Source organism: Salvelinus sp. IW2-2015, linkage group LG30 (genome assembly GCF_002910315.2).
Source record: "Salvelinus sp. IW2-2015 linkage group LG30, ASM291031v2, whole genome shotgun sequence".
Classification (NCBI taxonomy): domain Eukaryota; kingdom Metazoa; phylum Chordata; class Actinopteri; order Salmoniformes; family Salmonidae; genus Salvelinus; species Salvelinus sp. IW2-2015.
In genome coordinates, this window is record NC_036869.1 from 9,630,351 (window position 1) to 9,642,938 (window position 12,588).

General features: G+C 43.6%; 1 protein-coding gene across 15 annotated transcripts in view; it reads left to right on the forward strand.

Annotated features, from left to right (window-relative positions):
• LOC111955014 (thyroid hormone receptor beta) overlaps positions 1 to 12,588 on the forward strand; it is a 104,021-nt gene that overhangs the window by 49,052 nt on the left and 42,381 nt on the right. For 7 of the 15 annotated variants that reach the window (XM_023975038.2, XM_023975030.2, XM_023975043.3 and 4 more), the window contains exon 2: positions 11,099 to 11,169. The exons of the other annotated variants lie outside the window; for them this stretch is intronic. The gene's annotated coding sequence lies outside the window, so the exon portion shown is untranslated. The remainder of the gene's footprint in view (positions 1 to 11,098; positions 11,170 to 12,588) is intronic. 15 annotated transcript variants of the gene reach the window in all.

Consider the following 12,588-nt stretch of genomic DNA (forward strand, 5'->3'; position numbering starts at 1 on the left):
TTTTCCTTCACTCTGTGGTCCAACTTATCCCAAACCATCTCATTTGGGTTGAGGTTGGGTGATTGTGGAGGCCAGGTCATCTAATGCAGCACTCCATCACTCTCCTTCTTGGTCAAATAGCCCTTACACAGCCTGGAGGTGTGTTTTGGGTCATTGTCCTGTTGAAAAACAAATGATAGTCCCACTTAGGGCTGTGGCGGTCACAAAATTATGTCAGCCGGTGATTGTCAAGCAATTACTAATTGACAGTTAATTAACATTAATACATTTAGCGTCTCCTGGCTTCCACACATCTTTAAAAAGTCTAATAAATACATGTAATATAGCCTACACCTTCACAATAAATCCATTATATATTTTAGACAGGTCTGAAGAAACATGATATGAAGAAAATGTAGTCTATTTCATAAGAACAGAATAGCATACTCTGAGTTTTCCTGATGTTAGGTCCTGATCTGGCTATGCCATTTGGCTGTCTGCTACACTAGTTAATTTAGCAGACAAGATTTGCTTTATAATTCCGTGGCATTATTTTATAGTATGAAGAATACAATTGAACAAATATTTTCTCAAAATTATTTGAGGGAGGCGTTAACAAAAATAGGTACTCCTATATGCTCAATTTAAAGTTAATAATGTAACTTGTTCTACAAACATTGGGCTATATGTGTTCTGTGTTGAGGCGTTAACAAAAATAGGTACTCCTATATGCTCAATTTAAAGTTAATAATGTAACTTGTTCTACAAACATTGGGCTATATGTTTTGATTTTTAATACATTGTAAGGCTACATGATACGACTAATGATGATTTGAAAAAAGTTGCTTGAAAGGCATGAGGTCTGCTTTGTTTTTTGCGTAGTACCCGCAAAACACCAGTCTCAACGTCAACAGTGAAGCGGCCACTCCGGGATGTCTGCCTTCTAGGCAGAGTTCCACTGTCCAGAATCTGTGTTCTTTTGCCCATCTTAATCTTTTATTTTTATTGGCAAGTCTGAGATATGACTTTTTCTTTGCAACTCTGCCTAGAAGGCCAGTATCTCGGAGTCWCCTCTTCACTGTTGACGTTGAGACTGGTGTTTTGCGGGTATTATTTAATGAAGCTGCCAGTTAAGGACTTGTGAGGTGTCTGTTTCTCAAACTAGACACACTAATGTACTTGTCCTCTTGCTCAGTTGTGCACCGGGGCCTCCCACTATTCTTTCTATTCTGTTTAGAGCCAGTTTGCACTGTTCTGTGAAGGGAGTAGTACACAGCATTGTATGGGATCTTCAGTTTCTGGCAATTTCTCACATGGAAGAGCCTTCACTTCTCAGAACAAGAATAGACTGACGAGTTTCAGAAGAAAGTTATTTGTTTCTTGCCATTTTGAACCTGTAATCGAACCCACAAATGCTGATGCTCCAGATACTCAACTAGTCTTAAGAAGGCCAGTTTGATTAAATAAATACAAATCTGCATCAATCTACACACAATACCCTATAATGACAACAGGGTTTTAGACATTTTGGCAAATTAATTACAAATAAAAAAAACTGAAATACCTTATTCACATAAGTATCCAGACCCTTCGCTACGAGACTCGAAATTGAGCTCAGGTACATCCTGTTTCCATTGATCATCCTTGAGATGTTTCTACAACTTGATTGGAATCCACCTGTGGTAAGTTAAATTGATTGGACCTGATTTGGAAATGCACACACCTGTCTATATAAGCAATCGGGGGAGAAGGGCCTTGGTCAGGGAGGTGACCAAGAACCCAATGGTGACTCTTACAGACCTCCAGAGTTTCTCTGGAGATGGGAGAACCTTTGAGAAGGACAACCATCTCTGTAGCATTCCACCAATCAGGGCTTTATGGTAGAGTGGCCAGACAGAAGCCACTCCTCAGTAAAAGGCACATGACAGCCCACTTGGATTTTGCCAAAAGGACTCTCAGACCATGAGAAACAAAATGTTCTGGTCTGATGAAACCAAGATTGAACTCTTTGGCCTGAATGCCAAGCGTCACGTCTGGAGGAAACCTGGCACCATCCTTATGGTGAAGCATGGTGGTGGCAGCATCATGCTGTGGGGATGTTTTTCAGTGGCAGGGACTGGGAGACTAGTTAGGATGGAGGGAAAGATGAATGGAGCAAAGTACAGAGATCCCTGTTGAAATCCTGCTCCTGAATTCTCAGGACTGAGGCGAAGTTTCATCTTCTAACAGGACAATGACCCTAAGCACACAGCCAAGAKAACGCAGGAGTGGCTTCGAGACAAGTCTCTGAATGTCCTTGAGTGGCCCAGCCAGAGCCTATACTTGAACCTGATCAAACATCTCTGGAGAGACCTAAAAATAGCTGTACAGCGACGCTCCCCATCCAGACAGAGGATGAGAGAGCTTGTGAGGATCTGCAGAGAAGAATGGGAGAAATTCCCCAAATACAGATGTGCCAAGCTTGTAGTGTCATACCCAAGAAGACTCAAGGCTGTATTCGCTGCCAAAGGTGCTTCAACAAAGTACTGAGTAAAGGGTCTGAATACTTATGTAAATGTGATGTATATATTTTTTCTTCTAAAAACCTGTTTTTGTGTTATTATTGTGTGTAGGTTTAATGAGGATATAAAAAAAAATACATTTGAATAAGACTAACATTACACAATGTGGAATAAGTCAAGGGATCTGAATACATTCCAAATGCACTGTATATTATATTTTATTCTTTGTTTAACCAAGATGATGCTGATTGGTCTCTCATGATGTGACAAGCCCCTTACAGTGCAATCGGAACCATGTGATTCGTTACAATCAACATTCCCTTGCTGCCTCCAGCTGAAACACACATGCTTAAAAAAGCCCTTGTAGTGTGGAAGTGGTTACCAGTTTAGTTGGTACGTCTTCACGGAAATACATGTTTATTTTCATTTGCTCAACCCTGAAACAATGACTCGATGCGATGGCAATAAATGTAACAATACGCGTTTTCACAAACTTGCATCAGACACAGGAACAGGATGCCATGTAAGATACCTGAACTCGCTGAAACTAGCAGATTTCGTTTCACAATCCCCTCTTCTCTCCTCCTCCCCTCCCTTCATTCTCCATCTTTATCTATCTTCTTTTTTCCCCCACAGTATCCTTAGTCCCTGCGTTTGTCCTGATTTACCCTCGCCTTTACCCAGCATGCACTGTGGTGATTTTGGTGCTCTGTCAGAGCGAGGCGGGTGCACACTTTTGATGAGAGGATGGAGGGTGGAGGGAGGGAGGCAGGAGGGAGGGAGGGAGGACAGTGGCAGGCGGACGTTATACTCTGATGCTGTTTATATCTGTGCTGCTCTCACACCAAACTACCCCACTCACACCGCCCTCACCTCTCCTTCCCCCTTCTCTCCTCCTCCCACCTCCACCCCTCCTTCCCCTTCCTCTCCTCCCTCGTTCTCTTCTCCCCCACCCCCTTCCCTCTCTTCTCCTTGTTCTCTACTGCAGTGGGTTTGCAAAATATTTTTTTCCTCTGTCACTCTGTCTCTGGAATTGTGTGGATGAAAACTAGAAAAAAAAGTGTGTTACAAAGCAGAGCTGAGAGCTGTTTCTGTGAGCGCACTGATAACAGTCCTCATCTGACCTGCACTCAGACTGGCACAGTGGAGGGATGGAGGGAGTGAGGAAAGAAGAGAGAGAGACCGAGGGGGCGGGGCCCGGGGAGCCAAATGGATTCATGCATTTTAGACGATTCTGCGCTGTTCATTTGATCTAGTGTTCCAATGCTGTGTGTTCTCCACACATGACTGGTTCTCCCTCTCCCTCTGTACTCTATCTCTCTCTCTCTGGGGGTCAGTTCAGGAGCTTAGTGCTACACACATATACACACACATCCACACACACAAGCTTACAGATCAAGTGGTTCTGTCTGGCTTGCTGCAGCTATACTTCTGCAGTTATTCATTCCTCCATCCCTCTTTTCTTTCTTCAATAAGATCTGCTTCCCCCCTCTATCTGCGCTCTATCCTTAGGGGAAGCTTTTTTCCTCTGCTCTTCGTCCTTTGGTGCACCTCAGTAAATATAATTACAGTAGATGACTGTCATGCCACAATTAGATGAATACACTACCCTGTTCTGTTTATCGCCCTCTGCTGAGGCTAGTTATAAGTACTGTAGCTACACGGTTCATTCAGGATTACAGTTGTATTATAGTGTAATGTATTTCTCCTCAACTCATTGTTGCCCCTTCATTCTGTGAAGGGTTTGTATTGACCCTCTCTAGCACTGACTACATATTAAGAATAATATACATGTACTGGCATTCATCTGGTTCCCAGAAACACATTCTGTCCAAGGAAACCTGTCTGTCTGCCCGCTGTAGCAGCCTCCACATGAGCCTGTCGGTCTGCCCGCTGTAGCAGCCTCCACATGTACCTGTCGGTCTGCCCGCTGTAGCAGCCTCCACATGACCTGTTCGTCTGCCCGCTGTAGCAGCCTCCACATGACCTGTCGGTCTGCCCGCTGTAGCAGCCTCCACATGACCTGTCGGTCTGCCCGCTGTAGCAGCCTCCACATGACCGTGTCGGGTCTGCCCGCTGTTAGCAGCCTCTCCACTATGACCTGTCGGTCTGCCCGCTGTAGCAGCCTCCACATGGACCTGTCGGTCTGCCCGCTGTAGCAGCCTCCACATGACCTGTCTGTCTGCCCGCTGTGGCCGCTCCACATGGACCTGTCGCGTCTCCCGCTGTAGCAAGCCTCCACATGGACCTGTCTGTTCTGCCCGCTGTAGCAGCCTCCACATGACCTGTCGGTCTGCCCGCTGTAGCAGCCTCCACATGACCTGTCTGTCTGCCCGCTGTAGCAGCCTCCACATGACCTGTCGGTCTGCCCGCTGTAGCAGCCTCCACATGACCTGTCGTCTGCCCCGCTGTAGCAGCCTCCACATGACCTGTCGGTCTGCCCGCTGTAGCAGCCTCCACATGACCTGTCGTCTGCCCGCTGTAGCAGCCTCCACATGACCTGTCGGTCTGCCCGCCTGTAGCAGCCTCCACATGACCTGTCGGTCTGCCCGCTGTAGCAGCCTCCACATGACCTGTCGGTCTGCCCGCTGTAGCAGCCTCCACATACCCTGTCGGTCTGCCCGCTGTAGCAGCCTCCACATGACCTGTCGGTCTGCCCGCTGTAGCAGCCTCCACATGACCTGTCGTCTGCCCCGCTGTAGCAGCCTCCACATGACCTGTCGTCTGCCCGCTGTAGCAGCCTCCACATGACCTGTCGGTCTGCCCGCTGTAGCAGCCTCCACATGACCTGTCGTCTGCCCGCTGTAGCAGCCTCCACATGAACCTGTCGGTCTGCCCGCTGTAGCAGCCTCCACATGACCTGTCGGTCTGCCCGCTGTAGCCAGCCTCCCACATTGACCTGTCGGTCTGCCCGCTGTAGCAGCCTCCACATGACCTGTCGTCTGCCCGCTTGTGAAGCCTCCACATGACCTGTCGGTCTGCCCGCTGTAGCAGCCTCCACATGACCTGTCGGTCTGCCCGCTGTAGCAGCCTCCACATGACCTGTCGGTCTGCCCGCTGTAGAAGCTGTCATCAAGGCAAAGGGTGGCTACTTTGAAGAATCTCAAATATAAAATGTATTTTGATTTGCCTAACACTTTTTTGGTTACTACATGATTCCATATGTGTTATTTCATAGTTGTGATGTCTTCACTATTATTCCACAATGTAGAAAACAGTAAAATAAAGGAAAACCCTTTATTTTGAGTAGGTGTGTCCAAACTTTTGACTGGTATTATATATAATTTATCATTCCAAAAATGGATGTAGCAACTACAGATTGCCCCGTTAAGTCTATCCAAAGTGTGCAAGTTTGAACATGTGTCCATTAGGCCTATGGATTTTTTCCCAGCATGTATTAGATTGAGCAATAAAAGCTTCACTTTCATTCCATAGGCTGGGATCTGCATTATGCAGATGTTGCAGGAACGCATTTTTCACTGGCTGTCCAAAACAATTATTGATAGGCAGCTTAAACTTCTTGAATTCAACCATTTATTGGGTTTAAATACACATTTAGTTTTGTGAACAGCCGTCCACAACGGCTACAATCCGTAAGGCGTAAATAGCTAAATGAGAGCCCAGCAGTGTGATTCACATCAATGCGCCATGTAGATATCAATAAGTGATATCTGTATCGCCATAGACTACCCCACTGCTGTCGTCCTTACCTCCAAGTGCTTATTGAAGTTGGATAATCTTTGGATGCCGACAGCAGTCGCACCATTGGAAGACATAGCTTGGACTGTAGCCTACAAAAGCCTATTCCTTCTCTTTTCCTGCGATCCATCAAACACATTTGGTGTGTCATCATGGTGGTCTCTGACTTGTGGTCAGACTTTATTATTATTATTTTATTTAACCAGGTAGGCCAGTTGAGAACAAGTTCTCATTTACAACTGCGACCTGGCCAAGATAAAGCAAAGCATTGCGACAAAAAAACAATACAGTGTCCGATTTTTTTCCCCCGCAAACATCCTTTCTGAATTTAAAAGTAATCTGATTACAATATTTTTGCTGGTAACGTAACGGATTACAGTTACCGTTTTTATAATCCCTTACATGTAATGGATTACATATCCGTTACTCCCCAACCCTGCTCATATACTGTACCATGTCTTGAAATATGAGTTCTGCTTTTAATCACATGTATTTGTTGTATAGTATGCTATATGACAAGCTGGGTGTCAATCGTGCGTGCAAGCTTGTGTGTGGGCTACATGACAATCTGGTCGTCAATCTCAAGAGGAAATAACAGCTTTAGTACATGGTCTTCTAGCCAGAGATTATATACAGAGAGAAGCCACAGAATGTACGGTAGAGAACTCTTTTAGATTCTGAGTAATATGGGGTTGAATCCTAACTGTAGATACATGAGGGTCTTTGAAGAAAACATTCTATATTTGTTGTGCAGATAAGTGTGCATATTTATAGTCTTTATCTACAGTAGTATATTCAGTTCTTATGGAAGAATTTGGATGTGACATTTGATAGCTAAAATTACTAATTTCAATCTCTTTACAGAATCATTGTGTTCTGGCAAATTGACTTTCAAAGAACGCAAATGGATATATTATATTCCTATTATATTTTATTCAATTTTTTGCTTGATGAAGAACTTTGAAGCCTGGTGTGTTTTTAAGTGCTGTGCATCAGATGTAGGAGAATGAGAGATGAATGCCAAGCTCTCCTCTGAATCATTGAGTCAACCTCAAATATAACTCAATCACCATGGAAACACAGGGAAATGATAGTTTATCAGAATGCATTGGGCAGATCTCTCTCACACTCTCTCTCTTTCTTTTTCTCCCTGTCACTCACTCACTCACTCACTCACTCACTCACTCACTCACTCACTCACTCACTCACTCACTCACTCACACACAGTACCAAGGATGAAATGTGAGCTGTTTCAGACTAAAAGTATAATACTATGTAAACGATACTTCATGAAATATTTACATTAGCTAATTTACTGCCCCTTGTGCCCCATACTGCTGGTCAGGTGTATATATTTGAATGATGGGTATGATGTGCAATGAATAGATTTATTTAATGTGAAATGAATATGGTTGATTTTTAAGGTTAGGGAAAAGTGCAGTGAATAGTGACACTTTTTAGGATGTCAATATAAATTAATGTTTGTAATTTTGTCTTCCCTTTTAATCATTATATGTGTTATTGTTTTTGCCAACAAGGACCACATATTTGAATTCCATTTTGTTCATTGTTTTTCTTCCTGGCAGCTCAATGCGCACATTGTGCAGTTTCTCTAGAGATAAATCAGATCAAGCCCGAAAAAAACGGCACCCGCTGGAGAAGACAGATTTTGGGCCTAGATATCCCTCTCGCTTTTCCTCTTCCTCTCTGGTTTAGCGCAGAAAACGTGGTAATTAACTACAATGACCATAATCCATTGCGTGTTACTTGTCTGGTCTGGGTGTTTCTTTTACGCCTACTATGTTATGCTCGTCTGGGGCAGACAGGGAAAGGGAGAGAATGCGCGATCGAGAGGGTAGTTGCTTTGCGAGGTATCTCTACTTGAAAATTATGATCTAAGTGATTGATAGTTGGTATTCAGCATTCATAAAAGTATGCCTTATTTACTTTGAAGAACTACTAAAATAGTGATTTTGAGAACCCAATGGTCACTCTGACAGTCCTCCAGACAGTGGATGTCAGAGCAAAAACCAAGCAATGAGGTAGAAGGAATTGTCCGTAAACCTCAGAGACAAGATTGTGTCAAGGCACAGATCTGGGGAAGGGTACCAACACATTTTGGTAGCATTGAAGGTCCCCAATAACACAGTGGCCTCCATCATTCTTAAATGGGGTAGAAGGGCCTTGGTCAGAGAGATGCACAAGAACCCGATGGTCACTGACAGCTACAGAGTTCCTCTTTGGAGATGGGAGAACCTTCCAGAAGGACAACCATCTCTGCAGCACTCCACCAATCAGGCCTTTATGGTAGAGTGGCCAGACGGAAGCCACTCCTCAGTGAAAGGCACATGTCCAGCCCGCTTGGAGTTTTCCAAAAGGCACCTAATGACTCTCAGACCATGAGAAACAAGATTCTCTGGTCCGATAAAACCAAGATTGAACTCTTTGGCCTGAATTCCAACCATCATGTCTGGAGGAAACCTGGCACCATCCCTACTGTGAAGCATGGTGGTGGCAGCATCATGCTGTAGGGATGTTTTTCAGTGGCAGGCACTGGGAGACTAGTCAGGATGGAGGGAAGAATGAACGGAGCAAGTACAGAGAGATCCTTGATGAAAACCTGCTCCAGAGTGCTCAGGACCTCAGACTGAGACGAAGGTTCACCTTCCAATAGGACAACGACCCTAAGCACACAGCCAAGACAACGCAGGAGTGGCTTCGGGACAAGTCTCTGAATGTCCTTGATTGGCCCAGCTAGAGCCCGGACTTGAACCTGATCGAACATCTCTGAAGAGACCTAAAAATAGCTGTGCAGCTACGCTCCCCTTTCAACCTGACAGAGCTTGAGAGTATCTGCAGAGAAGATTGGGAGAAACTCCCCAAATTCAGGTGTGCCAAGCTTATTTTATTTTATTTTATTTCACCTTTATTTAGCCAGGTAGGCTAGTTGAGAACAAGTTCTAATTTGCAACTGCGACCTGGCCAAGATAAAGCATAGCAATTCGACACATACAACAACACAGAGTTACACATGGAATAAACAAAACATACAGTCAATAATACAGTAGAAAAAAACAAAAGTCTATATACAGTGAGTGCAAATGAGGTAAGATAAGGGAGTTAAGGCAATAAATAGGCCATGGTGGCGAAGTAATTACAATATAGCAATTAAACACAGTAATGATAGATGTGCAGAAGATGAATGTGCAAGTAGAGATACTGGGGTGCAAAGGAGCAAGATAAATAAATAAATACAGTATGGGGATGAGGTAGATAGCCCATCTGTAAACAGCCCATCTATGTACAGGTGCAGTGATCTGTAAGCTGCTCTGACAGCTGGTGAGGGAGATGTGAGTCTCCAGCTTCAGTGATTTTTGTAGTTCGTTCCAGTCATTGGCAGCAGAYAACTGGAAGGAAAGGCGACCAAAGGAGGAATTGGATTTGGGGGTGACCAGTGAGATATACCTGCTTGTAGCGTCATACCCAAGAAGACTCAAGGCTGTAATCACTGCCAAAGGTGCTTCAACAAATTACTGAGTAAAGGGTCTGAATACTTACGTAAATATGTGATATTTTCAGTTTTTATTTTGTATAAATTTGCAAAAAATTCTAAACTTGTTTTTGCTTTGCAATTATGGGGTATTGTGTCTAGATTGATGAATAAACAACAACAATTTAATCCATTTTAGATTAAGGCTATAAAGTCACCAAATGTGGAAGAAGTCAAGTGGTCTGAATACTTCCTGAATGCACTGTATTTTATTAAAGCAAAGTAATGTGAATAAATTATGGTTAATAAGTGATAAGCAGTAATGGGCAGTCACTAGCATCATGGGACTTTTTTATTTATTTTACATCTGTTGTTACAGCATTCAACCTACACATTGCATTGTGCATTTAATGTTTAAAACAATAATCAAAACCATGGTTATTTTTTAATAATCTAACCGAAACTGAACAGACCAGAAAGCCCTAATCGCTCAGAACTACAGCAACGGGAAAAAGACCTCGCCCTCTTTAATAACTAGATTTGATCAGACATTACACACAGAGAAATGAGTCATCAGAGAGTGAGCGAGAGAGGGAGAAATGGAGAGAGAGAGAGAGAGGCCCTAGTGAAAAAGAAGGGGGTAAGAAGTGGAAAAGTTATTGTGGGAGGTTAAGGGAGCCATAAAGCATCTCTGGGATCTTCAACCCTCTGCTTCTGCATATGTGTGTACGTCATGTGTGCCACTGCGTATGTGTACATCCAGCGTGTCACGGTTTGTTTCTTCATATAGGCTAGTGTTTTTATTGCCTTGTAAGGCTAGATGCAATGTCTTAATACAAGTTACTTTTAGTACCAGTACTCACAGTAGAAAGTGCGAGGTGCCAGTACTTGCAGGCTTGCAGCGGCCCAATTCATTAGGATGTGGTATTTGTGTGTGTGATAGTGTAGAGTTCAATGAAAACGGCCAACGCTTTCCTCCCTTAAATGGAGATCTTTCCAAAACCTTTCCATCCTCGCTGTCCCTAATGCATTGTTTTTGAAAAATGTTCTAAAACTATTTGTTTGGTAGTACATTTATTTGTTCATGTATGTGCTTCAGTGAGAGCTGCTAAGGGGAGGACGGCTCATAATAATGGCTGGAATGGAGTCAATGGCATGGTATCAACCACATAGAAACCACGTGTTTGATACCATTCCATTGACTCCATTCCAGCCATTATTATGAGCCGTCCTCCCTTCAGCAGCCTCCACTGATGTGCTTTAACTCGTTGTCGAGCATCAGGCCTACACATGGACATTATTTRTGATTATAGCACCGCAAGCCTCTTTGGATGTATTTGAACATAAAACATTTTACCATCGATTTAAGATACTGATAGTGTTGATAGCTCAGACACCAGAATCTGATCTTTGGTTCTCGTTCTTCCAGGATTCTGTCTGGGTGCACTTGGCAGACTCCTCGGATCCCTCCCTCTCTCTATCCCTCTCTCCCTCCCTCTGGTAAGAATGGCCTTTTGTCAAACAGCTAGCCAGCGTCCAACACTTCACACACACACAGCGTCTCATAGCATGCCAGGGTCTGCTCTGCCAATACAGAGAGCCGTCAGCTACACTTCAGCCCTTCTCCCAGGCCTCAGCTAAACAGCACACACACAGACACTCAAAAACAGACACAGGCACATGCAGGGATGCATATGTGTATGTATATGTGTGTCAGAGGAGGCTGGTGGGGGGAGCTGTAGGAGGACAGGCTCATTGTAATGGCTGGAATGGAATCATGTTTGTATTATTAACCTTTGTTTAACCAGGGGAACTCATTGTGACCAGGGTCTCATTTCCAATGGTTCCCTGAGAACAACAGTTCAAGCATGATAACTACAAAATTGCAGTTACAACATTTAAAATAAATTACGTTACATTCAAAATGCCAGTAGAAATAATATATACAATCAATCAAAACAAGTGCATTAACCTTTTGGGACCAAATAAGTTTTAGTGACCTATATGTCATTCCGGCAGGTAGCCTAGTGGTTAGAGTGTTGGACTAGTAACCGAAAGGTTGCTGGATCGAATCCCTGAGCTGACAAGGTAAAAATCTGTTGTTCTGCCAATGAACAAGGCAGTTAACCCACTGTTCCCCTGTCATTTGTAAGTAAGAATTTGTTCTTAACTGACTTGCCTAGTTAAATAAATAAATAACAATTCCAGGACTGAGGTGCATAGTAACTGAAACCAGTCTCCCCTAACTCAGAGGAGACCTCTAGAACCAACCACTCTTGAGAGTGAATCTTATAGATACTAGATTTCCAATTTAGAAGTGAGGTAGTATCAGAGTTTCTGGAGAAGGGCTATTATTTGTATATAAAGCACATGTTGGGCCCTTCTGGTAGTCAAAGATTCCCAGCCAACAGAACTATATAAGAGACAATGATGTGCATGGAAATTATCACCAGTGAAAAAACGCAAGGTTGAGTGGTAGACTGAATCTAGAGGTTTTAACACAGAGGTTGCTGTGTGCATGTATACTGAACAAAAATATAAACAACATGTTTCATGAACTAAAAAAATCGCTGACATTTTCCATACGCACAAAAAGCTTATTTCTCTCAAATTTTGTATACAAATTTGTTTACATCCCTGTTAGTGAGCATTTATCCTTTGCCAAGATAATTCATCCACCTGACAGTGACACACCCTGATCTGTTTCACCTGTCTTTGTGATTGTCTCCACCCCCCTCCCAGGTGTCACCCATCTTCCTCATTGTCCCCTGTGTATTTATACCTGTTTTCTCTGTTTGTCTGTTGCCAGTTCATCTTGTTTGTTCAAGTCAACCAGCGGTTTGTGTCTCAGCTCCTGCTTTTTCCAGTCTCTCTTTTCTCGTCCTCCTGGTTTTGACCCTTGCCTGTCCTGACTCCGAG